We start from the raw sequence: 27,869 nt of genomic DNA, 5'->3' as shown, positions 1-27,869 counted from the left end.
TCGATGTGAAAGGACTTGATTAATATATAAAAGGTTAGAGTCTCTCCACTCATTGTTAATTGGTTTTGAGTTGGAAGCCCACAGTAAAGCCCAAATTTAACATGGTAATAGAAAAAAGAATGCCATCGAGATAGCTGAAAAAAATAGAGCATTATCTCGAAAGAGTGTGTGAATAAAAATATCTCATATTGGATAGGACCTCTCCATTCATTGGTTTTGAGTTGGAAACCACACTAAAACTCAAATTTAACAACTTACATACACGACTTTACTTCCGCAAAAACATTTGCATTGTCTTACATACACGACTGGTCGAGAGTTGAAGTCGAAATTAATCGGGACACTATAGTAAGATATTTTGCTTACTTGCCGTCAAAACATAAATAAATGAGACGGTGAATAAATAAATAAATAAACTTATCATGTTTTGGTTGGTTATTATATGAGTCAATGAATAAAAGTCAAGAAAGATCATTTAAGACAATTATTAAAAATTAAAATGAAGACAACATACATATAAGGGAGGCGATATACACCGAAGCTTTTGTGTCAGACAACCGTTGGTTCTTAAAAAAGAAAAATATACTAAAAAAGAGTAAAATTAAACCGCTGCCGAGCGACGATGCCGACGTGTCTGCTCCTCACCGTCTGGTTCCTCTTGTGTATCTCCGGTTCGGTTCACATGGTTCGAATTTAAAACCTAACCGTAGCCACTACTCATAACGACGAAGGTACTTTACTGAAATAATTAAATTACAAATGTTGCATGCAGAGCCGTGCCAAGGTATTTTAATGTTATAAGCAAAAAATGGTTTGATATATTGTTGGATATGGGCTATGCCCAATATGCCACTCGGCCCAACAAAATTCATTAATCACAATTTCTGTCCGACAAGATTGGGAGCAAGTCTACTAATTCCCGCGAAAGGGCAATCTCGGGAATTCACGACGAAAACCCTAGACATCCCTAGGTCAACAGTCCCCTATAAAAGGAGAAAGCATTTATTGGGATCACCATCCTGACCCGCGGACAATACCTACAGAGCAATACTTTGCATTGAAAACTGCTATTGTCTTTCGTATAATTCGTTCTTGTTTTCAGTTCGTCACTTTAAGATTGCTAGTTCGCTTGTGAACTAACAAGCTCTACCCCGACTTGTTTTAAGTGACGATCTCACGTTTTCCCCGATTAATAAAAGAACTTGCTTGCTCTTTCCCACAAAATCTTTATTTGTCTAAATTGTGCAATCCCCGGTACAAACAATTGGCGCCCACCGTGGTGCAAGAGTAAAGCGTTTCTTTTGACGAATCAAAACCGATGATCCTCACTTCTTCGAAGTCTCAAGAGTCATGACGAACCCCAACGAAAAGTTCAACGAAACAACGGAGCAGCCAACGGGGCAGCGATGGGGGCGAACAAGAACACGAACTGTCCCCCCGCCGAACTCCCTGCCAAGCCCAACCGAAGGCTCCTTGCCGAGCCCAGTCGAAGGCTCACTGTCGAGCACAATCTCTCCACCGGCGCCTGACGCGCCCTCCGAGCCTCCCGTAGCTGCACACGCCGAAGCCGGACCTGCCGCAGACCAGCTGGTTACCAACGCCGCTGCTCTCCTCACCGCCGCTCTCACCAACGCTACCACTCTCCCCAGCGCCACTCTCCCCTTACCTGTACAAAGAAACAGACTCGACGATATGATGCAGGTCATTCTCGGTCGTCTTGATGGCCAGGAAATACGAACAAACGAACGGCTTGAGGCCATCGCAGCCGCACAAGAGGCCTCGCAGAACCAAATCAGCAAGCTCCAATGAAGGAGGGGCGAGCGCCGAAACGACAGCAGTCCTGCCGGCGAGAACGTGAATCCTCCCCCAGCGTAGCCATCTGTGGAGGACCGATACGACGGCCACAGACGCCGCCCGACGTCCATTATCGTAGGATCCGTTGATCGACGCAGTAGAGAGGAGCCAAATGAGGAGCTGCGAGACGGCCAAGACCAAAGGAGCGGTAGCCCGCCGACTCCGACACTGCCGATCCAACAGCTCGAGGCCGATCTCAAGGATGAAACCATACGACGCCTAGAGACGATGGTCCACAAACTCTCTTCCAGAGTCCATCGAGCCACGAGCTCTGCTTCCAACCTCGATCGAGTGCTCGAAGAAGTCCAGCGCTCACCGTTTACGGCACGAATCTCCCGCATTCAAGTCTGTTACGTAAACAAGTTTAAGTTCACCCCGTACAACAGATTAGACGATCCGAAACCATTTTTAACGTCAATGAGTTTTGCAATCAGCCGAGCTCATTTCAGTGACGAAGAGTACGAAGCTGGCTGCTGCCAGCTATTCGTTGAGAATTTAGCCCATGAGGCTATAGGGTGGTTCTCCCGGCTCCCGCCGAACTCGATAGGGAGCTATCACGAGCTTACCACCGCTTTTCTCCAACATCACTCTACAATCATGATTCGAGGTGCGTCGAACGCCAATCTCTGGAACATGTTCCAGCGAAACGACGAATCTCTCCTAGACTTCATTTAGAGGTTTAAAAAATTCGTCTCAAAGCTCTCGATTGCCAACAACACGGCAATATCAGCTCTCCGAAATGCTCTCGCTCACGACTCCCGATTTAGGGAGGACATAATAATACACGAGCCTCTGACTCTGGATGACGCACTACACCGTGCTAACAGATACATAGAGTTAGACGAAGAGAAGGCATCAAGGACAAACCGTCCAGAACCCCCGGCCCCCAAATCGTCCAAAGGAAAAGAGAAGGCACAAGACGAGCATCACGAACCTCGTCAACACTTTGACAAAGAATACGCTGATAAGTTGGACAAAGGAAAGGAAGTCTAAACGTTTGCAGTTAGTAATCAAGATCCCAAGGCATCTTCATCAAGGCCCTGGAATAACAAGTGGGTCCGAGACCCATCAGGAAAGGGTGGCAACCCTCCAACAAATATTGCTCGACAAATTTAAAGAGGGCCAAATTGACGTCGATCTCGAGCAAAGACAAATAGCTGTTCACAGGGATAACCATTTCTTCAATCCTGAGAACGAAAACCCAAGCAAGCAATATAACACCGCCCCCGCGCCACAACCGAGACCCGAAACCTTACCATCGCCCCCACCATCAACCCATAAAAGGAATCCCGAGCGAACTGAGGATGCGAACGCTCCGGCTCCACGCCGAAGAATAAACATGATCATGGGTGGTCTGGCGACTTGCCGCGACTCGGTCCGTTTTATCAAAGCTTATCGACGGGGTTTAGAGGTCAAGCGAGGATGGTTAGCTCAAAGCACGCCACCTACTACGAACTCCGATCCAATCGTGTTCACAGAGGCCGACGTATCGGGTCAAACTGGGCCTGACAACGACCCACTGGTGGTCGAGATGGAGATCGGCGAAAGCATGGTTACCAAAATCTTGATCAACACAGGTAGTTCGGTTAACGTCATTTTGAAAGACGTGCTCATTCAAATGGAAATCAACCTGCGGACCACCGAGCACGATGTTTAACTTCTCACCGGATTCGATGGTGACACGATGATGACGAAAGGCACGATCATGCTACCAGTTTATGTGGGTGGGACGATGCATTGCATCAACTTTGCTATCATCGTCAAGCCGATCGTATACAACGTCATCCTCGACACTCCTTGGCTGCATAAGATGAAGGCCGTGGCGTCAACTTACCACTAGTGCGTAAAGTTCCCAACTCCTAGAGGAATATTTACACTGCAAGGGGACCCGCTGGTAGCAAGATCCTGCTTCATCATTGAGCGACAAAAACGCCACGCCCGGACATTCACCGTTTCAGACTCAGCCGAGCGGCCAGATAGTCGTGTTTGCCCTAACTCTGAATCAATCATCCAAGTAAACATCGAATCTTCCGACGCAACTTGATGCGTGGGAATCGGGGCCGACCTGCCACAACCAATCAAGGACGAGCTCGTAAAGTTCCTGTGCCAAAACGCAACAACCTTTGCATGGAACATGAGCAGTATGACCGACATCGACCCCAACATAACCTGCCACGAGCTCAATGTGGACTTGAAATTCAAGCCGATCAAACAAAGGAGACGAAAGCTCGGTCTAGAGCGTACCGCCGCCGTTAACGAGGAAGTCAAGAAATTGCTCGAGGCTGGATCCATCCGTGAGGTTAAGTATCCCGACTGGCTGAGCAATCCAGTAGTGGTAATGAAAAAGAATGACATGTTTCGGGTGTGCGTCGATTTTACCGATCTCAACAAGGCGTGTCCAAAGGATAGCTTCCCCCTACCGCGAATCGACCAACTAGTCGAGGCAACCGCAGGGAACGAACTTTTGTCGTTCATGGATGCGTACTCAGGATACAACCAGATTATGATGCACAAGAACGATCAGGAGAAAACGGCCTTCATCACCGATCAGGGAACTTACTGTTACAATGTTATGCCATTTGGCCTAAAAAACGCTGGTGCAACCTATCTGCGCCTCGTTAACCGCATGTTTGCCGAGCAGCTCGGACGAACCATGGAAGTTTACATCGATGATATGCTGGTCAAGTCAACCCGGGCCGCTGATCACGTCCTGCATCTCGCTCAGTGTTTTGAAGTGCTAAACCGATACAATATGATGCTGAACCCAACCAAGTGCTCGTTCGGCGTGACTTCTAGAGAATTCTTAGGATACCTCGTCACGAAGAGAGGTATTGAAGCTAACTCGAAACAAATTTCGGCGCTTACCAACCTCCCATCTCCACGCAACACCCGAGAAGTCCAACGCCTCACCGGGCGGATCGCTGCTCTGAACAGATTTATTTCACGATCTACCGATAAGTGTCTACCATTCTACCAGTTGCTTCTTAGCAACAAGAAGTTCGAATGGGATGATAAGTGCGAGTCTGCTTTCCAAGAACTCAAGCACTACCTAGCTACTCCCCCTGTCCTAGCAAAGCCCGATCAGGGCAAAACTCTATATCTGTACATCGCTGTCTCTGGCTCAGCGGTCAGTGGCGTACTAATTAAGGAGGACAGAGGAGAACAACACCCAATCTTCTATGTGAGTAAAAGCTTAGACGGAGCCGAGCTCCGATATCCCATGTTAGGAAAACTCGTTTACGCTGTAGTTATTTCGGTCAGGAAGCTTCGGCCGTATTTTCAATCCCACACTGTTGAAGTATTAACCAACCAACCCCTGCGAACCATTCTCCACAGCCCCAGTCAATCGGGCCGCCTGGCGAAATGGGCAGTGGAACTCAGCGAGTACGACATCGAATATAAAAACCGCACTTGTGCAAAGTCTCAGGTGCTCACTGATTTCTTGATCGAACTCCCTCCCGAGCTAGAATTTGGTTGTCCGCGAGAGGAGAAGTGGACACTGCACGTTGACGGCGCAGCCTCTCGACACGGCTCCGGGATCGGCATTCACCTCATTTCACCAACGGGTGAAGTACTCGAGCAATCGTTCCGGCTCGCCTTTCCCGCCTCGAACAACGAGGCCGAGTATGAAGCCCTAATCGCCGGAATGCGATTGGCAAGTGGAATTGGGGTGAAAAAGATACAAGTCTTCTGTGACTCACAGCTGGTAACTCACCAGTTTAGCGGCGACTACGAGGCGAAGAACGACCGCATGGATGCCTACCTCAGAGTCGTCCAAGACCTGTCCAACAATTTTGAGACATTCGAGCTGAACAAAATTCCCCGAAGTGACAACGCACCGGCCGACGCTCTGGCCGTCCTAGGATCCACCTCCGATCCCGACCTCCGCTGAGTCATCCCTGTCGAGAGCATCGATCGACCAAGCATCAATCTCCTCGCACACGTCGAGCCCAATATCTAAGATAAGAAAAAGAAAAAACATATTATCGAACATGAGACTTTCAGCGATCAAGTCTCGAAAAAGCAAAGAACAGAGGATGGCACCCCCGTACTCACGCTATTCGTCGTTGAACCATCGGCAAATGTACCACATGTTGAGTTCTCGGCCGAGCAAGGATCCGCGACTATTAAAGAAGGACGAACTTCGTCATCTCAGGAATAATCGTCACCATCTCACGAACAAGTTTCATCGTCACCATCTCACGAACGAGTTTCATCGTCACCATCTCAAGAACAAGCGTCATCATCGCACGCCCAACCCAATCCCGAACTTCACGAGCGACCACACGATTGGCAAGAAGAAATCCGTTGTTTTATCGCAGACGGTATCGTCCCCTCGGACAAGTGGGAGGCCTGGCGCCTTCGGAATCGCTGCACGCATTACACACTTCTTGATGGCAACGTCTTCCGTTGGACAGCATTTGGTGCACTTTTGACTTGCGTCGGTCCCAAAGAAATCAATGATGTAATGAGAGAGGTTCACGAAGGTTCCGGCGGTAATCACTCCGGAGGTCGCGCGCTTGCACAACGCATACGCAATAATGGTCATTATTGGCCAACCATGAACGACGACTGCGAGAAATTTGTCGCTAGATACGAGAAGTGCCAGCGCCACGCTCCAATCATCCGTGCGCCAACCGAACTGTTGAGAACGACCTCTCCACCATACCCCTTTATGAGATGGGCAATGGATATCGTTGGACCTCTCCCTGCGTCCCGTCAGAAGAAATACATTCTCATTATGCTCGATACCCTCGACACTCTCGAAGAAGAATGCGACAAGGCACTTCTTCGAATTCAGAACTATCAACAACAAGCCGCTAAATATTACAACACGAAGGTGAAGCCACACCACTTTGACGAAGGCGATCTCGTCCTCCGAAAAGTCTTTGAGAATACTGCCGAGCTCAACGCAGGAAAAATGGGCGCTCATTGGGAGGGCCCTTACCTGATTTCAAGGGCCGTCACTCACGGCGTCTACCAGCTGCTCGCCATGGACGGCACACCAATTCCTCGCTCATGGAATTCCGGCAACCTTAAACGTTATTACCATTAGAACGACCGCACTACCGAGCAAAAAAAAAAAACAGAAACGCTCGTACTACCGAGCTCTCCCTTTGTAATATGAACTACGAATGGCTTGATCCCTTTCTAAGGGTACGTAGGCAGCCCGTCACAAGGCACATCTATACCAAAAAATTAAAAACAGAAGTTTCAACCCATCAAAACACACGAGCTCTCTCGAACGAGTCCGTCTTTGCGAGATGTCCAGCTCTTACATCGACCCTCTGGCCAAGGGAACGATTTAAAACGCGTTCCTCATGGATGCAGCGGTGAAATAATCTGCATAAATAAGGCGACCCAGATCACATTCAGCTAGCAGGCGGTTAAGTTTGTATAAGCCAAGTTCTTACTTGCACTCTCTTGCCGACCTCGTGGCACACACAGGGTAAGCCGGACACCAGAACCGCACCTAAAAGGTACGACGAGCTCATCTCGACTACCACCCTAAACATTTGGTATTCGATACACGTAATAGGATAAGCCAGGAGACGTCTTGCACCGTAAAGTACAACTCGATACCAAAGATAGGAAAAACACAAAAACATTCTTATTCCATAATCCAAAAGAACACAAGGACAAGGCAACGAAAGCCAAATACAAAAGGCCACATTCGGCACAAAAAAAAAAAAAAAACTAACAGAACAAACAAGTCTCAAAGTGCAAACTCAGTCTTCAAATCCCAGATCGGCATCGGAGGGTTTATCTAACTCAAGCTCGCCGATCTTCACGTGCCAGAACTGGCACTCCCTCCGCAGACTTTCAACCGTGTCCATCGGAACATTCGCACCCCTAGCAACCATCTCCTCGAGATACGATCAAATCCCCTTAGCACGGTTGCTTTCAACGAAGAAATGGTCCGTACACTCTAACTAGATAATATAACGATGCAATATGTCAACCCGAGTCCGGCAAGCGTCAAGCTCGGGTCGACCTTCGAAGGGCCTGCTCCCAATAGGCTCGAGAGCGCTCCTCTAACAAACGATCCCATCTCCATTTCGGGACCAAAAATCCCTCGTCGATCATAGTTTCAAGATATCCGATAATTCCGTCAACACGATGAAACCAGAAATGACGCTCGAACTTTCGACGCGTAGCGAGAATGTAAGCTCTCAACCTCTGGATCCGAGCGCGATAAAACTCCATCTCGGAATGAACTACGTCATCGGACCTCACAGAGAGCCGCTCTCGCGCCCTCCTCAGCCATGCCGACCTCGTTGTCACATGCATATGACCGATCTCAACTACACTAAAATCAAGAGGAGAGGTTTATCTTTAAAACAAGAAAGGATGATGATGACAAATGAGAAACTTGAAGACTAATTTATAGAACAAATAGTACAATTTTCGAGGCGAAGCAATCAATACCGCAATTCTCGAAAAACACATCCATAGAATGATGAACACACATCATAAAATCAGAAGACAACACATAAAGCAGGTCCAGTCATAATGCAAAGGTTCAAAAAGAAAATACACCGCCTAAACGGCTCAATATCCGCTACAAAACGGGAATAGGTTCTAATAGCACAACAAGACAAAAGCAAGTCACTGCTCGGCAGCAACCTGAGCGTCCGAGGCCGCAGGTGCCGCTGCCGTGACGACCTCCTCTCCTACGATCATGGGAACCTCCGCTGCCTGAAGATTCGTAGGAACGATCGCAGTCTCTGGAAGAGCCTTGAGGTCGCTGTCCAAAACGTCGGCGATGTCGAAACCAAGGACCTTGTCCTCCCACATCTTTGCATCAGCCTCCAAGCCGAGCAAAGTCTTCGACGGAATGACCGTACCACCCTTCATAGGTGCCGCTCACCTGGCTCAAAGTCAGAAAAGACTCTTGCGCCGCTCTGTTGTCAATAATATGCTTCCTCATCCTCTCAAAACGAGACCTGTATCCAGCAACCTCGACATCGACGCCATGCCGCTCCGCTTGCAGCTGCTGCAATTACGCCTTCTGAATTGCGTGATCGACCTCGAACTGCTCGAGACGAGGGCGGGAAGCATCAAGAGAAGCCTTGAGATCGGCCACCTGCTTCCTGAAACTGGCAGAAACCCCCCGCTCTTTTTCAAGATCCTGACGAAGCTCCTCAGCCGATCTCCTTGACGGTTCAGAAGTACGAGAATCAGCAAGTACGAGACGACCATGCGATTCACACCACCACCATCCTGAAATGCAAGAAATAAAGAATCAAGATAATAATTGGGAAAATTCAATCAAGAACCTAAAGAGAAATGCCAACCTGGAAGTGTTTCCGAGCCCACGACCGATACAGCTCAGGGTCATGAAGAGAACCCACAGAGGGAAGCGGGTCGAAAGAGCCGCGAACCTTGCTAGCGAGCTCACCACAAGCAGCAGCGTTGTTGATGAATAACTCATCCTTCGTCTTGTAAGAAAAGGAGAATGAATCATCAATCTCAGTGGTGTCGCGCGGTATGCCATCCCTCCTAGATCTCTTGGACGATTCGGGCTCGGGAACAATCACCTCACCATGAGAAGCTCTCTTTCTCGATGGAGTAGGACGCCCAGAGTCAGCGACAACGATCGCTAGGACATCAGAAGCCTCGCCAGGTGACTTCTGCGCACGCGGAACAACAACAGGAACTTTGGCAGCTCTTTTGTCGGGATAGGTAGCGGACACCTCTGCCAATCTCAAATCTCCCGCAACTCACAGATCGGCACCTCCGCCGGCTGACGGGTCGACGACCTCAGTGTCGCCAGCGCGCGAAGAAGACCCGGCATCAACGGCCTTCTTGAACTGATCGGCGTATCGAGGAAGACGAGTGTTAACCTTTCCCATCCCTAAGCGCGGTAGACCTACAAAGGAAAACATAAGTGTGACGACCCAATAACCACCAAGGAGAGCAACAATCGGTACAACAGAATAAGCAGGAAACTCACGAGATCTCTAAGTAATCGAAGGCCAATGGAGCGCCCCTAGTGTTCGGATCTGTCTGAGATTATCTAAAAAACCTGGAGGATGAGCGCGCAAACGGACGAGAGGCTCTGCTAACACCAACAAAAACAAAGTAAGGGTCAGAAACCAGTCAAATGGCAATCAAACAAGTATGAGTGAGAAACTATGAAGCTACCGGGAAACATATTCCACTCAGTAGCACAAAACACATCGATGTTGCCAACAACGAATCTTTTTCTCAGCCCCGACGATTATCTGATGACCCGATTTAGCACTGGTGTAGAAGTATCCCGGACTACCTCTAACTTTTGTGAACTTGGTGGCTTCCTCCAGAAAATGCACGTCAACCTCTATACCACAGTTGGTACCAAGTATCACCAAACCGACCGCATTACGGATACCTCCCACAGAAAGCTGAGAAATGGCAATCCTACGCCTCGCACAATAACGTATCAAAAATTCTGGCAAAGGGAACCAAAGACCGCATTCAGTAAAGTAATGCTCAAAAAGCGCACTGAAACCTGTCGGAGGCGTCCAAGGACGTTCGTGAGACTCAGGAACCAGGAAAACCAATCCCTCGGGCATCCTACACCATCGCGCCATCTCAGCAATAGTATCCGATGTGCACAACGAAGGACCATGATCGGCCGGACCGGCTGAAAGATTGGCACCAATCGACGCAGCACTAAGCCCCAAAACAGCCGAACGTGGACCAGTATCCTTGGCCAGGACAACATCCATAGGACTCCCACCAGAACCACTGTCGCTATCTTCGCTGAACTCGAGAATGTCAGCGAAATTGTAGTCGTTGGCCAAACTATCAAGATCTCCACACTCTGCTCCAATGTCGACACCAACGTCATCGAAAACTTCTTTATAAGCCCCATATTCTTTGGAGAAAGCGCGTTGGATTCCCGCAAGGGTCTTACCACGCGCGTGCGTTGGAACTCGGAAGCTCGTCGAAGGACGACCATCCTTTCTGCAAGACATGCCGACCTCGCGACCTCCCATCATAAGATCGGGATCGCCATCATCAGAGTCGGCATCGTTCTCTCGACAACCATTACCAAAACCATCATGTCGACCTCCGGGGGCCCCTATGCCGACCTCGGCTCCGCCTAAACGAAACCTTTTTTGCCGACCGCCGAGTCTCGGGTCGCCAGATCGATCTCCACCCACCAAATCTACGTTCGTGCCGATCTCACTCACATTTCTCCGCCGATCTCCCCTCTCGATCTTGTCTTCTCGCCGATCTCCCTCACTTAAACCGGAGCCGACCTCGACACGACTAGAACCAATATTGCCGATCTCACCATCAGCATCTCTATGCAAACCTCTCGATGCCAACCGAGACCGGCCGACCTCAACTTGGCTATCCGATTTCCGATAGCTCAACTATCTTCGCCGATCTCCACTGCCGAGCTCAAAACCATAGCCGACCTCATTAGGGCGAGCTCCGACCACATCGCCGATTTCATTCGCATCTCGCCGATATACATCCATGTCAATCTCAAGACCGATTTGCCGATCTCCACTGCCGAGCTCAAAACCAACCGGCCGATCTCCCGTCTCAACTGCTCCGCCGATCTCACGATGACCAACTGCACTCTCAATCCCACGACCAACAATTTCGGAGTCGGAAAATTCTCGGTCGAGTTGCTCACCAAGCTCGCTGCCGAGCTCGTCACGACCACTCGTCCCTCCGAGCTCATCACCTCTGCTCGACCCTCCGAGCTCGTCACCTCCGCTCGACCCTCCGAGCTCGTCACCTCCGCTCGTCACCTCCGCTCGACCCTCCGAGCTCGATTTCCCCCGATCTCAAAACCCAACTCCTTCTGCCGATCTCCTTTTCCGTCATCGGAACAAATCAAAATCGTGCCGACCTTGCTAGACTCGCGACCGATAGATCCCGTCACCCAATCATGCGATCCGCCGAGCTCATCCTCAACCAGCCGACCTGGGCGATTCGCAGCAAGCCCTAGGCAATCGCCAACGGCAGAACCTTGCCGATCTGAGTAACCCGGCAGAATTGAGCCAACCATCGGCGACCTCAATCGCGGCGGCATTAAGCCGATCTCTTGCTCGGCGGTGGCAGCTAGGGTTCTAGATGCACAACCTAACTAAAGAGAGAAAACTAGAGAGAGAAAGAACCAAAAAAAAAAAAAAGTAAAAGACTAGAGAGAGAAATTACCTTCTTTATGAAGTGGAGGAAGTGAAGAAAAAGGGAGAAGAGGAAGAGCAAATAAATAAGTAAATAAAATGGAAATTTTACTGCAATATCCGTCACCTCGATATGCGATCTGCCCTTTTTCGGGAAATTCATCGAATACCGCGCTTAGAGTAAAGACCGCTGGATATCCGCGGTATCTCTCGAAGAACGAGCCTGGTGACTACAGAAGAATCGCTGTAGCAATTTTGTTCCATAGAAGCGACCCGAGACAATATGCGCCGAGCAGGCATATTACGGACAATTTAAGTACGCCCGCCGATCGCAGAAGGACTGCCACTCTCTGGACTAAGGGGGGGGACTATTGTTGGATATGGGCTACGCCCAATATGCCACTCGGCCCAACAAGATTCATTAATCACAATCTCGGCCCAACAAGATTGGGAGCAAGTCCACTAATTCCCGCGAAAGGGCAATCTTGGGAATTCACGACGAAAACCCTAGACATCCCTAGGTCAACAGTCCCCTATAAAAGGAGAAATCATTTATTGGGATCACCATCCTGACCCGCGGACAAAACCTACAGAGCAATACTTTGCATCGAAAACTGCTATTGTCTTTCGTATAATTCGTTCTTGTTTTCATTTCGTCACTTTAAGCTTGCTAGTTTGCTTGTGAACTAACAAGCTCTACCCCGACTTGTTTTAAGTGACGATCTCACATTTTCCCCGATTAATAAAAGAACTTGCTTGCTCTTTCCCACAAAATCTTTATTTGTTTAAATTGTGCAATCCCCAGTACAAACATATATCAATAATATATAGCAAATATTATTATTATTATATATATTGGTGCTTAAATGATTATAATAAAGATATAAAAATTTAAGTAGAAGTTTACAATTCCATAAACAAAATCAATTCTCAACGAATAAAAAAAAAGTATAAAAAACAAATGAAATATAAAAATTGGGTTGATCATATAATATATTTATAGTGATATAGTGATATACAAAATGTTTTATCTAGTATTTAAAAGTAATTAAGAAAGTTGGATGAAGATGAACAAAGAAATACCGATTAATATATTAATATATATGTTATGAGTGGCGAGAAGGAGTGAAAAAACCAAAAAAAAAAAAAAAAAAAAAAACTGAGACCACCCTCTTTTGGGCTTAAGACCTTCGTTCTTCCCTAGTGTCTTTCATTAGGTATAGAAGAGAACTGTAGACTCGAAAAACATCTTTCTTTGAAGCCGCTTTCTCCTGTTTAGCAGTTTAAGTCCGTTTTTAGGTCAAATCTTCAAGGATCTTTCAAGTTTGTATTAAGGGTTCATCTGAGTTCTTTCAAGTTCATCGCTTAGGATTATCTGGCATCGGTGTAATCTAGCTTCGGTTCAGTTCGGGGTGGGTTTCAGTAGAGGAGGATTATTCAGAGCACGGGGTGAACGCCTAGTAAGGATTAAGGGGTTGGGTTGTCTTCGGCTATGGATAAAGCATTGATGGCCATGTCACTTGAAGATGAGGAGGAGGTTCCTTTCGAGATGTCGGAGCTGTCCGATTTTATGTCGGTTGAAAGGAACGCCTTAAGTCTGGTGGGGAGAACTTTGAATCCGAAGTGTCAACCCATGAAGAATCTGATCAAGGATATGCCAAGGAAGTGGCAGAAGCCTGGTAAGATGAGGGGTGTAGCCTTATCACACGAAAGATTTCAGTTTATTTTTAATAATGAACATGATCTTCAAGATGTGTTGGATAAAGTTACACATACTTATAATGATTGGTCATTAGCAGTGGATAGGTGGTATGAGAATCCTCCGGCTAAGTATCTGCATCGAATTCCTATCTGGGTTCAGATTTGGAATATCCAAATCAATTATTACACGGTTGAGGCAATTACTGCTCTAGGAGAGTTGATTGGTGAAGTTAAAGAAGTGGCTTTTGATCTGGATAAACCACAAATCCAACAGTTTGTCAGGGTTAAAGTGTTGTTTGATGTGTCTAGGCCTTTACGTGGGTCTAAAGAGTTAAAATTGCCAGATAGAAGTTCTGTCTTCGTGAAGTTCCAGTACGAGAGAGTACAAAAAAGATGTTTCCATTGTCAAAGGTTAACTCACGAGAAGGAGGAGTGTCCAATCTTGGCTAAGAAACAAAAAGAAGTCTTCGTTTAAAGAAGAGCAGGGTTCCCATTACCGTCAGGACCTAAACCTTTGTTTCTAAAGGAGAATGATCCTTTGTTTGGTGTCCTTCGAGAAGACCAAGTTGGAATAGATCCTTTGACGGGAAGACAAAAGATAGCTTTGGAAGTGTTAGAGGGGATGCGACAATATCTATTGGTCAATAATAACGAAGATAGACAGATTAAGGTGGATCGAATTAAGAAATCTGTCAGTGAGGTTGAGAAGGATCCATTAGCTAAGAAAACTATTCTGAGATTGGAATCTCCCCCAGTGGTGCACCAAGATGTCAATAAAGAAAAAGGGATAGTGTTTGGGTTTGAGAAGGTTGGTAGCACTTCTCAGGTGGGGGATGCTTTGAAGAAGTTGAGTGTTCAAGCCCCCGGAAATGAAGTACAGAATAGCAGAGAAAGAAATTGGTTTACGGAAGTAGAGCAAGCTCATGGAGCTGAAGATTTTGGTAACTTTCTAGAGTTATCCCAACCTTTTCAGGATATAGCAACGGTTCATGGGACTATTCTCTTTAAGACAGGGTCTTCCGGCTCTAATCCTAACAAGAAAAAACCAAGGAAGAGACCTCCTAAAAGTATCAGAAAACCAAAGCCAAAAGAATCCATTGTTTCAGGTGCTAGCTTTGAGGTAAAGCTTGGTTTGATGAAAGGAGAGAAGGAAAAAAGGAAGGCAGTTGATGAAGGAACAAGTGCTGCAAAAACTACTAAGCTTAATCCTTGTAAGGTGATCCCAGGTGAGGGATTTCCCAATGGTTAATGAGCATAATCAATTGGAATTGCCAGGGATTGGGACGATCTCATGATCTGGTGATTCCTAGACTCAAGGAACTGCGTAAAAAGCACTTCCCTGAGATTTTATTTCTTATGGAAACTATGCATAGTAGAGATAGCTTGTTCGATGTACATTGTATGCTAGGGTATGATAGCTTGTTTACTGTGGAGCTAGTGGGTAAATGTGGAGGATTGGCTTTGATGTGGAAGAGTAGTATCCAGTTGGATTTTCTGTATCAGGATAAAAAATTTGATTGACTTACATGTTCAGTTTGGTTCTTCAAATTTTTTTCTATCCTGTGTGTATGGGGATCCAGATGTTCGGTTGAGAAGTGTAGTTTGGGAACGGCTTAATAGATTGGGAGTGGGAAGAAGGGATCGTTGGTGTGTGATAGGGGATTTTAATTCCATTCTACATAATGGAGAGAAGATTGGAGGTGCTCGTTGTAATAACAACATTTTCAAACCTTTCTCGGATATGTTGGAAGTATGTGGTATGGTGGAGCTGCATAGTAGTGGGAACATGTTCACTTGGGCGGGAAGAAGGGGAGATCACTGGATTCAGAGTAGATTGGAGAAATCTTTCGGAAATAAAGAGTGGTTCAAGATGTTTCCGGTTTCAAATCAAGCCTTTCTGGAGATGAGAGGTTCTGATCACAGGCCAGTATTATTATTGCTTTTGGCGTCTCAAGATTCTTATAAGGATCAGTTTAGATTCGATAAAAGATTCTTGGGCAAGGCTGAGGTAAAGGTAGCGATTAAAAGAGCTTGGAAGCCTGGACTGGTCAGTAATGGGTTTTTGGTATCTCAGCGGTTGAGAGAGTGCAGGAAAGCTTTAAGTTCTTGGAAGAAGAAGAATAGTCTGAATTCTCTCTCAAAAATACATCATTTAGAAGAAGTTTTAGAGAGGGTGCAGTCTGAAAGATGGCCTAATCTACAACAACTTCATGTTTTAAAAAGAGAGTTGGCTAAAGCTTATAGGAGTGAGTAGGAGTACTGGAGGCAGAAGAGTCGTCAAAAATGGTTGAGAGCTGGGAATCGGAATTCTAAATTCTTTCATGGATCTGTGAAGGGTAATAGATCCAGAAAGCGCATTGCACAGTTGAAGGACATCAATGGAATTCTAATTAAATCAGAGGCGTCAAAGGGAGCAGTGGCTACAGATTACGTCAACGATCTCTTTAAATCCTCAAATCCTCAAAGCTTTCAACATTGGTTCTCAGAGTTTCCAGTAAAGATTATTGATGAGATGAATGATGGTCTGTTGGAGGAGGTGACATCGGAAGAGGTTAGAGAAGCAGTTTTCTCAATTGAGGCTTCTAAGGCACCACGTCCAAATGGTATGACTGCCTTGTTCTTTCAGAAATACTGGAACATTGTGGGAGAACAAGTGACAACTGAGATCAAGCAGTTCTTTGATAGTGGAGAGTTTCCAGCTGAATGGAATTAAACACACTTGTGCTTACTGCCTAAAACTCTACAACCTACCGAGATGAAGGATTTAAGGCCTATCAATTTGTGCTCGGTCTTGTATAAGATAATTTCAAAGATTTTGGTTAAGAGGCTGCAACCTATCCTTCCGCAGATAGTATCAAGTAATCAGTCGGCGTTCGTTACGGAAAGATTGATTACAGATAATATTATGGTGGCCCATGAAGTTGTGCACAGTCTCAACACTCACAAAGAGATCTCGAATCAGTTCATGGTGGTGAAAACGGATATGTCAAAAGCATATGACAGAGTAGAATGGAGTTATCTAAGAGCTCTTTTCTAGGCAATGGGGTTCCATCAAAAATGGGTGAAGTGGATAATGTGGTGTGTATCATCAGTAACTTTTTCTAGTCTTAAAAAATGACCAACCGTTTGGTATGATCACACCTCAAAGGGGTTTAAGGCAGGGTGATCCCTTGTCGCCTTTTCTATTTGTATTGTGCACTGAAGGGTTAACCCATCTGCTCAATAAAGGTCAATCAGAAGGTTTCCTTGAAGGGATTAAATTTAATGAGGATGGTCCAGAGGTTCATCATTTTTTGTTCGCTGATGACAGCCTGTTCATATGTAAGGCGTCGGTGGATCAATGCAATTTCCTACAAGACACATTGGAAAAATATGGTGCAGCAACGGGTCAAGTCATAAATCTCACAAAAAATTCATTGGCAAAGTTGGGATAAGTTATGTCTATCAAAAGAGCAAGGTGGTCTGGGGTTTAGAGATATCCCTGCCTTTAATCAAGCGCTGTTAGCAAAGCAAGGATGGAGGATCTTACAGTTTCCTGACTGTTTTTTCGCTCAGATGATGAAAAGCAGGTACTTTCCAGAGACTGATTTCTTAAATGCGGTCCTTGGAACTCGTCTTTCTTATGCTTGGAGGAGCATTTTACACGGTAGAGAGCTGTTGATACATGGCTTGAAGAAAAATATTGGCAATGGTGCCTCGTTTAAGGTTTGGATTGATGAATGGATATAAGATGGAGAGTGGAGAGCTCCTTGGAGAAAAATTATATCTTTAATCCAGATCTCAGAGTGTCTGACTTAATTGATTTGGATAAAAGAGATTGGGATCTAGAAAAATTAGCTTTCCATTTTGTGCCACCAGATATTATACGAGTTACAAAGATTAAGCCGGTGATGGAGCTGGAGGATTACTATTCATGGAAATATAATAAGAGTGAAAACTTTAAGGTGAAGTCTGCATATTGGCTAGCATCTCAGGCGAGGAATGAGTCGACGAGGTTGGAGGCTCTTCAAGCTCCGTCAATTAATCCGTTGAAAGCTCAAATATGGAATCTGTTAACGGATCCAAAGATAAAAGTCTTTTTATGGAAGATGGTCAGTGGTTCTTTACCGGTTGCGAAAGTTGTGAACAAAAGGTGGTTAAGCATGGATCTGACCTGTCAGTTGTGTGGAGATGAGGTTGAATCGGTGAATCATGTGTTGTTTACCTGCTCAGTGGCAAGACAAATTTGGGCTCTAACGGGTATTCCAACTCCAGAGTGGGGTTTCCACAATGGTTCAGTTTTCTCTAACATTCAATACCTTCTAGAGAACATCAAGAATCCTCTTTGGCCTGAAGAGCTGAGAAGGATTTTCCCTTGGACTTTGTGGAGAATTTGGAAAAATAGGAACCTTGTTACCTTTGAAGGTAAATCTTTTTCTCCCTTGGAAGCGGCTCAAAAGATTAGGGAGGATTGGGAGGAATGGTCTGAGGCCCAAAAGGTGGAATTGGATAACGAGGTGGAGGTTCCAAGTTCAGGGATTGCTGTTTCTGATCCACAAGTAGTTTTTGGGTCTCAGTATAGGAAGCGGTGGAGGGCTCCGCCTTTGAATTGGAAGAAGTGTAACGTGGGGATTTCCTGGTCTCATCGAAATAAGCTAGCAGGTTGTGCTTGGTTTCTGAGGGATCAGGAAGGTGTGGTTCTGTTACACAGTAGGAGAGCAATGGTTAGAATACAGGATAAGCAAGAGGCTCATTTTAAAGGTTTATTATGGGCAATGGAAAGTATGAAAAGTCACCGAATGGAGAAAGTTATTTTCTCTCTGCAAAAAGAGTGTTTGGTAAAGTCTATTGCTAAACCTGCGGCTTGGCCATCATTTAGATACCAATCTATGGAGGTCAATCATTCTCTAAGGTTTTTTCAAGAGTGGAAACTGGTTTTAGAAAACTCTTCTTCAAACAAAAGAGCTTTTCTTATTGCACAAAGTGTTACCAATGATTGTAGACTTCAATCGTATGTGGTAGTGAGTCATCCAACTTGGTTGAATGGGTTGTTTGTGGAAGAGAGAAGAGAAGCCTTTGATTGAATTTCAGTTTTTTGGATGGTTGATAGGGTCCAAATGATGTTTTTCATCATTTTTGTATATGCTCGATCTTAGGGATCAGAGTTTAGACTAGAAGTATTGGAAGAAGTTGTGGGTAAATCCTTTTTGTAAAGTGGGTATTTGTAGCAGATAGCAGTGAAATTTCTTATAAGATCGATAAATATAATTCCAGTTGACGAAAAAAAAAAGAGTGGGGAGATTTTCTTGTACATACTTAGGAATTTTCTACATTACACGTTATACGGGAAAACGAGTTATTTTCCTCCGAAAACTATCATATCTAGCTAGATACAGCCGGAACTATGACCTCGATGTATATATCCCTTAAACTAAAATTTGAAATCTATTCTCCCCAAATCAAAAGTTCCAAATCTAAATCTCCATGTAACTCGATTACATCAGTTTAAGCTTTAACTTCAAAACCAAACAATCTAAACCAATAATAACCCAAAATAAACCGAAATCTATTTCTCCGTCAATCAAAATAAAAAAAATTTCTTCATTCCCCTTCGTCTTCGTCCTCCTAATCCAGCAAACTCAAAGCAAACAAATTATTTTCAATTTTTCCTAAATCTCAGATTACAAAACTTGTATAATCCGTTCCAGAAATGACATAAAAACCCAAAGTTTCATCATTCTCTAAACAACAACAACAAGAACAACAAAAATCAAAACTTTAGCAAAACCCAGATCACACTTATTCAACGGAGAGTAACTCAAGAGACCACAAATTAAAAGTGAAAAATCAATAACACCCAAGCCATTATAAATTAAATCAAAACAACGAAGGAGAGAGAGAGAGAGAGAGAGTAGTGAAGTAAGAAATTGGGGAACTGTAAGTAAATCTCTACACATGAGTCTCGAGAGAGTGATGCTTCAACCACCGAAGCTCATCATCCGAACTCCTCCTCTTCTTCCTCTTGTGCTAATAACAATCTCTATCCTTCAATCGATGTGAACGATCTCGTCAATGACCGTTGACTAAAGACGAGCCCACCGTTAAAATCGACGAGTCCCATTACTTCTTCTTGCTCCGACCCGTTAATGGATCCAGTTCGTCAGATCATTCGACCGATGAAGCAAAGAATGATACGATGAACTACGAATTAATTGAGGTTGTGTTGATTTGCCCCCAAAAAAATTTGGGATTGTGTTCTAAATCTGGGTTTTAATTGGGTTTGTGCTCTAACCAGATCAAAATCTGGTTTTTTGGGTTTAAAATTGTTAATAATCGGTTAAATAAATATCAAACCCGATGGAACTCATGTATGTGGATAAATAGATATTGAATTATTAATTTGAGGAGATTTAGATTTCCAACTTTTGATTTGGAGAGAAATAGATTTCAAATTTTGTTTTCAGAAACATATAGATCGAGGTCATAGTTTCAGCTCTATCTAGTTAGATATGATAGTTTGGGGGGGGGGGGAAATACTATTTACTTTGTATTAGTCTCTCTAACTTAACTAATTCAATATAATATTAATACATATATGCTGGTGTACTGATGACCATTATCTACATATGTAGCTTCCTAAAGTTGTTAAAAAAATATGTGATGGGGTAGGCGAGAGTTTATTATCTCATAACGTAGGCACGGCTCTGGTTGCATGTTTGGTTTAAACAAACTGACGGGTTGTTGTGGGATAAACTGCATGCAAACAGCGCGAGCTTTGAACTCTATCTTCGCAGCTTGGAGGATCAAAGCTCCGAGGGAATGGAACATCAGCGGGGAGCTTTGCTCCGGCGCCGCCATCAAGGACGAAATAACCATGGAGGACAAAAACTACAACCCTTTAATAAAATGCGACTGCTATTTCGACAAGTCCACAATCTGCCGCATTACTGCCCTGTACATATATTTCTATTCTTCTTTTTTCTTTTCCTTAAATCTTTTTGCATTCATCACCCCTTCGATCAATGTTGTTTCGATTTCACAGCAAGGTTTTTGCGAAAGATGTATCAGGACCTATACCTCCACAGCTCTGGACTTTGACATACCTCACCGATCTGTATAGACTTTTACCCTTTCCTTTTCTTCTTTCTTATCTTCATTTAAAATAAAAAGAAAAAAAAACTCAAATGATGACGACATGCATCTTTCTTTCAGGAACCTGGCTCAAAATTATCTCACAGGCTCCCTTTCTCCCGCAATTGGAAACTTGACTCAACTGGAATGGATGTAATATTATAAGCCTCGAATGGAACCTTAAATCTTCTTCCTTTGGTTTTTAATTCTCTCTTTCGCGTCTCTCACACTACAACGGTTTCTCAACGACTGTAGTACTATTGGGATCAATGCCTTGTCTGGCCCCTTTCCCAAGGAAATTGGTTTGCTTACAAGTTTAAAGTCGCTGTAAGCTTCTTCTTCTTCTTTAAAAAAAACATAGTAAATGTCAGATTTTGATGCTTCCTTAATATTGAGCATATATCTTTTTTTGCATGCAGAGGTATTGGTCTAAATAACTTTTCCGGTCATATACCAGCTGAGATTGGGAACTGTACAAGTCTACTGAAAATGTGAGAAAGTACATATATATAGTATTTTTTGTGTAATCAGTGTTTTTAATTAGTAATCATTTATCATAATCATCTAGTTTTGTTATCATTTCTTATTTTTTTTTTATTGCAGATACGTAGGAAATTCTGGACTTAGTGGAGAAATACCTTCATCATTTGCTAATCTTGTAGAGCTACAAGACGCGTAAGATTTTCATTTTTATTGAATTCGCATATAGTTAAGTTTCATAGTTGGATTTCTACATTAATTTTTGTTATATACCTATTTGTGACTTCACATTATTTTTTTCTTGGGGTAAGTTTTTCCTTAATGTTTGTAACCAGTTGGTTAAACGATGTGGACGTTACTGGTCCGATCCCGGAATTTATAGGAAAATGGACCAGACTTACTATCTTGTAAGAATGATTTAATTTTGTTTTCCTTATTTTTTGTCATAGTGGAAATTCTTCATGCATGGCATGTTTCACTGCATGCAGGAAACTTCACGGAACTCGTTTGAGTGGTCCGCTACCGTCGTCATTTTCCAACTTAACTTCTTTGACAGACCTCTATGTGTTAGTTGCATTGGTGCCAAAATCAATTATTAGTTACTATCTTCTCCTCTACGTTTAAAATCCTATCCTAAAATATTGTAGGAGTGTTGGTGATATCTCCAATGGAAGCTCTTCTCTCGAATTCATCAAAAACATGAAATCTCTAAATACATTGTAAGGCAACAATTGTACTCCAATATGTGAACTGTTTCCCTCTCCTCCTTGTATTTATTATCTTTGATGATATGAGTCGCAGAACATTTAGAAACAGCAATCTCACTGGGACAATCCCCTCTAATATCGGGGAATACTCAAAACTGAGACAAGTGTAAGTTACTACAACATACGTACGAGCTAGTGAGATGATTTGTGAAAGCCACCCAAAGTGATCTTAACATTGCTGACAATATCATATAATTATTTCTCCATTTTTTTTCCGTTCATTGAACTTGATGTGTGGTTCGTGTCTGTTTTCCAGTGATTTGAGCTTCAACAAACTACATGGACCAATTCCGGCTTCACTTTTCAACTTGAGTGGACTTACTCACTTGTAAGTTTTAACTTTTTTTTTTTGGGTCTTTATGTTCACTGCAAGAAAACACGCGATTTGCGATGGAAGAAATCATCGTAAATCAACATTCGCAAGGGATTTGCGAGATACAACGATCCCTCGCAAATCGCGTCTCGCAAATTTCAAACATCGTAAATCCCTCGCAAATGCCTCGCAATTTGCGAGTATACATTTCCTCGCAAATAACTAGCAATTTGCGAGAAACCAATTTACTCGCAACTCTGAAGCAATTTGCGAGAAACATATTTACTCGCAACTCTGAAGCAATTTGCGAGAAACTGAATTCATCGCAAATTGAATTGAAATTAAATTCTGATTGAAAATGAATTGAATTGAAATTGATAATAGAATTGAATTGAAATTAAATTAAATTTGAATTGGGAATAGAATTGAGATTAAATTGAAATTAAATGAAATTTTAATGTCTTAAAAAAAAAATACATTACAAGAAAGAGTTTAAAAAGTTTCAGAGAGAGGTGATGTTTCTGGTTCCGGTTCCACTACCGGTGTTAACTGTATCATCGGTGTTGCGCCCTTCTCCGGCGTCTGGGTTGGTCGTTGTCGGGCTTCGGAACCTAGCAGCGAATTCCGTATCCTTTTCAGCGAGATACTCGAAGTATATATCAAAGCTTTGCATCCTCTCTGCACTTTGTTGGATTTGAGTCACCTGAATTTGAATGCATTCTTCAGCTGCAGCTAGCTTCTGAGCTAAAAGAACCGGATCATTAGCCGGAGAAGACGACGGTGGTGGACCACTACTGCTAGAGGATGCTTCAAACTGCAAAGAACCAACCCCATAGATCATGTTTTTCTTCTTTGGAGCAACCTACCAACAAAACAACAAAACACAAATGAACTTCAAAGAAAACAAACACAAAACTCAAACAAAAACAAAGACATTCAAAGTATATAAACAGACAACTTACCGATGTGTAAATTTTGTTTTTGATATGAATTGGCACCCCACCAGAAGCAGTGCTCTCTCCATTCTCCCCCGTACAAAGCTCAGATTCCAACTCTTGGATCTTCGACGACACCTCATTGAACAGAGACTCCGACTTTCCATCCGTAAAAGACCCATCAGGCTTTCGATGAGTCTCTTCTAGGATGCGTACAAAATCAGGAGTTAACTCACCAGTTAGCTCAGACTGAAAAAGAGAAACAGAGAGATGATTAGTTAAAATGAAAAAGAGAGATGAAAATGAGAAAAAGAGAGATGATTAAACACTTACATGTTTTCGAGCACGGGCTTTAAAAGAGGTTTGGCCTGATCGGTGCTTATATATGCCGGTGCCATCAGGATCATGATAACGAGCATTCCGACTGTTGGTACTCTTGAGTTCTGATTTGGGATCAAGCCAATATTTAACAAGACCACTCCAAACTCCAGGATCAATCCACCGTGGCTTTTCCTCATCACCTTTGAGTTTCCACTTTAACTTCCACCTCGACACTTGATCACACATCCTATCCTTAAGCTTGTCTTCAAACTCCTTCCTAACTCTATCATTGATGGACCGGACCCAATTGTATAGTTGCTTCCAAAAAAAAAAGTAAATAAGTATATGCTTAAAAATGACAAACAAAACATATTGTGTGATTGCAAGACATATTACACTTACCGCAAAAGATTCATACCAACGGTATACCACTTTAGTTGGCTTCTGTGTCCAATTGGCATGAGGCTCTTTGAAATCTCTTTCAAACATGCTTCGTACAGTTGAAGCAACAGAGGGATCTTGGTCAACCCTTCAAACAAATTACAACATGAAAGGAGTGAATGATCGGATTCAAGATGCAACTATGATTACACAAGGTTCATGAAACTTTCTTACCAGAAAGTTCCTGGAGGTCGACGCGGGTCTAGCTTCGGTAAACCTCCACGCCCGGGACTATTGAGTAACTCTTCGAGGTTAAGATTGTTGAGACGTGTAGAAGCTCCTGTAGAAGACGAACGAGCGGGTGGAGACTCCTCTTGATTCCCATGATTCCCATTAGAGGGTGAAGGAGAAGGAGTATGATAAGACGGTGTCTGAGGTAGTGGGTGCGAGGTTGAACGACGAGAATTAGAACCGGTTGGAGTCCGTGTACGGTTAGAAACAGTGGGAGCAGGTACACCTTGATCATACAGGAACCTTGTGTAATCGTTGCCATTAAACATCTATAAGAAAAACAAAATCAATTTAATCAGATCTAAGAGAAATTAGCAACAATTAGGGTTAATAGATTATATTAGGGTTGATAGATGCAATTACGGTTAATATATGAAATTAGGGTTCATAGATGAAACTAGGGTTAATAGATTAAATTAGGCTAAATAGATTGAAATCAGGGTTAATAGATTAAATTAGGGTTAATTGAAGAGATTAGGGTTTATTGAAGAGATTCGGTTTTGACAAGATAGAAATAAAGACGAAGAGATATTAGAGTTAATACCTTGACGGAGAAGACGAAGGTTGGACGGAGACGGCTAAGGTTCGACGGAGACGGCTACGATTTACCGGAGAAGATGAAGAAGAGCGACTCTGGTTTGTCAGAGAAGACAAAGAAGAAAGAGAGATTAGGGGCTGAGAGGATGAAGAAGAGAAATTAGGGTTTCGGTGAAAGAGCTTGAGCTTCGCTCAAACCACAGCTCGATGGTATATATAAATATTTTGTGCCCTCGTAACTCCCTCGCAGATATTGCGACGAAATAACTAGGAACCGACAAACTGACCAATCAAAATACACCAACTTTGCGAGGGATTAGCGTGGCCCCATCGCACATCCCTCGCAAAAAGATGCAACAACTGAAAAACTTACCAATCAAAATACACCAATTTTGCGAGGGATTAGCGTGGCTCCATCGCACATCTCTCGCAAAAAAAAGATTGAACAACCGACAAACTGACCAATTAAATACACCAGCTTTGTGAGGGATTAGCGATGGATTTGCAAGGTCCAATAAGAAATCCGTCGCAAATCCCTCGCACCTTTATAATCAAATTCATTTTATATACCAAGATCATCCTCATTAAAATGTACTCAATCAAAAGCTAAAGAAAGTTTTCCTATGCTTTCTAAATTATTAATCCAATATTATTAGTTTGCTAATCCAATATTATTATATACAAATAGTTTGCTATGTGTAGATGAAATTAAAGTAGGTTTATATTTGCATGTAAAAGATCAAATGTTGATTACTAAAGTAGGTTCAAATTAAAGTAGATAACATTATTTTACTAAGTTCAGATTTTCCTATGCTTTGGATGCAATGTTGTTTAGTAATGCTCTTCTTTAATTTGCATGTAAAAGATCAATTTGCGAGGGAACCGTGAGGCTTTAGCGAGGAATAAGCTCAGTGTATCGCACATCCCTTGCAAATTGCGAGGGATCTGCGAGGGTTTTCCGGGTCTTCTCGCACATCCACCGCATATCCCTCGCAAGTGTATATATTCTTTTGCATCAACTTTATTTTCTTAATGATACAATCTCTATTAATTTCATGTTTTTCCTATGTTTTGGAAAGTTCATTGTTCATATAGTTGGTGATTAGTGGACTATGGACTCTACATTGCAATTGTTGATCAAAACACTTTAACACTTGGTCATATCTATGTTCATAATGAAAGTAAATCACATCTTGATTTATATATATCTTATATGTTTTCTTCACACATGTTGATTCATCTCAAATATTTTTTTGTCTCTTGATGTTTACTAGGAACTTCACTTCAGAATTAAACCTACAATTCAAACCCTAAACCCTAAACCCTAAACCCATAATGACCTCACAAATCTGTCGCTACTTCCTCGAAAATTTGCTACGGATTATTTGACTCGCAAATTCGTCGTAAATCTGCGATAGATTTGCGAGGGACAGCTTTTTCCTTGCAAACGAATCACAACTCTCTTGCCAATTTGCGAGGGATGTTCGAGGGACATTTCCCTTGCAAATTTGCGAGGGATTTGCGAGGGTCCTCGTCTTCATAGCAAATGACCCGCAAATTCGTCGCAAATTTGCGAGGGCATTTGTCCGTCGCAGGTTTCCGTCGCAAAGCACGTGTTTTCTTGTAGTAGTTGTTATGTATTCCCGACCACTACCAGTGATATATAACTGTGGAAAATACTTTTGTTGTCTTCATATTAGGTTTCTGGGAAACAACACGCTGAATGGTTCTTTGCCCACTGAAAAGAGCCGGAGTTTGAGCAATATGTGAGTTACAAAGTCCTTTCGAATTAATCACCTTTGAAAGCCACAAAGTCCTGATCATATATAATCTGAAACTGTTTTTGATTATATAACATATTCTGTACGTTATTCTTTCAGAGATGTATCCTACAATGATTTGTCCGGTAGTCTTCCTTCATGGGTCAGCTTACCAAACTTGAAACTGTAAGTACACAAAACACTCTCCACGCTTCTTTTTTCTTTTGTAAGAAACATTTATAAGAATTATAATAAAACTGTATGTTATTTTTGCAGCAACCTTGTTGTTAACAACTTCACTTGGAAGGTCTAGACAAGAGGTGATATTTTTTTCTTTTTATTAAAGTATGTTCTTGTTGATGCCTGAATATATTTTGTTTCTCTTCTCTCTAAATCTGTTTATATTTTGTTAAAAAGGGTTTTACCAGGACTAAAGTTCTTGCCGAAGAACTTCCCCTGCAATGAGGCAGAGGAATCTGTAAGTGTGACAAAGAGATATGTATATATATCATCATAAACGTTGTGATTAACCGTGTATTCTGTTGGAAAAAAAATTTTGCTTAAGGTTTGATATATTAATGACTGGTGGTCTAGATTCTGACTTTTCGGTCAACTGCGGAGGCCCACAACTACCGTCTGTTAGCGGAGAAGTATTTGAGAGGGAGGACGAGGATCTTGGAGCAGCTTCATTTTTCGTGAGTGATGTTCAGAGATGGGGAGCAAGTAGTGTAGGACTTTTTGCCCAGAGTATTAGTAATATATGGGTTGTTAACGCTTTGGACTCAGACCTTTTTCCGTCCGCAAGAAAATCTTCATCTTCCCTAAGGTATTATGGGTTGGGGCTTGAAAATGGAGTCTATACCGTAACACTTCAGTTTGCTGAAATACAGATTATTGGTTCTAACACATGGAAAGGTTTAGCAAGATGACTTTTTGACATTTATGTCCAGGTCTGCCCCCTACGGCGTTACAAGTTAACTTGTTGGTGTGACTAATAATCTTTCCTCCTGAATTCTGAAAAGTTGAAACCTAGCTCCGTATATGTTTCCAGGGAAGACTTGTTGAAAAGGATTTTGATATACGCCGAATAGTTGGTGGTGACGCTACTGTCGGAGGTGTTCAGAAAGATTATAAAGCAAATGTATCAGAAAATTACCTTGAAATTCATCTTTTATGGGCTGGCAAAGGATAAATTGGTGTTCCTACTATGGGTACTTATGGGCCATTAATATCGGCTGTCAGTGCAAAACCAGGTACCACAACTGGCGAATTTTTGTTTTTTATTT

The 27,869-nt window shown here is 43.2% G+C and overlaps 1 protein-coding gene and 2 pseudogenes across 2 annotated transcripts in view; all 3 read left to right on the top strand.

Moving 5' to 3' along the window:
- The window catches only part of LOC104778406 (protein neprosin), a 648,080-nt gene that overhangs the window by 577,231 nt on the left and 42,980 nt on the right, over positions 1–27,869 (top strand). The gene's annotated exons all lie outside the window — the stretch shown is intronic.
- On the top strand, positions 496–27,524 carry LOC104779371 (putative LRR receptor-like serine/threonine-protein kinase At1g56130; annotated as a pseudogene). Its single transcript, XR_015595537.1, has 17 exons — positions 496–731; positions 20,435–20,621; positions 20,710–20,781; positions 20,880–20,951; positions 21,054–21,125; positions 21,218–21,289; positions 21,402–21,473; positions 21,614–21,685; positions 21,767–21,844; positions 21,926–21,997; positions 22,080–22,151; positions 22,302–22,373; positions 26,524–26,589; positions 26,704–26,769; positions 26,860–26,903; positions 27,001–27,061; positions 27,178–27,524. The product of XR_015595537.1 is annotated as a putative LRR receptor-like serine/threonine-protein kinase At1g56130 (transcript).
- Positions 13,474–14,937, top strand: LOC147947912 (uncharacterized; annotated as a pseudogene).

The sequence above is a fragment of the Camelina sativa genome, chromosome 3 (genome assembly GCF_030686135.1).
Source record: "Camelina sativa cultivar CO46 ecotype springtype chromosome 3, ASM3068613v1".
In the NCBI taxonomy this organism is placed as follows: Eukaryota; Viridiplantae; Streptophyta; class Magnoliopsida; order Brassicales; family Brassicaceae; genus Camelina; species Camelina sativa.
This window is presented reverse-complemented; position numbering and strand designations above follow the sequence as displayed.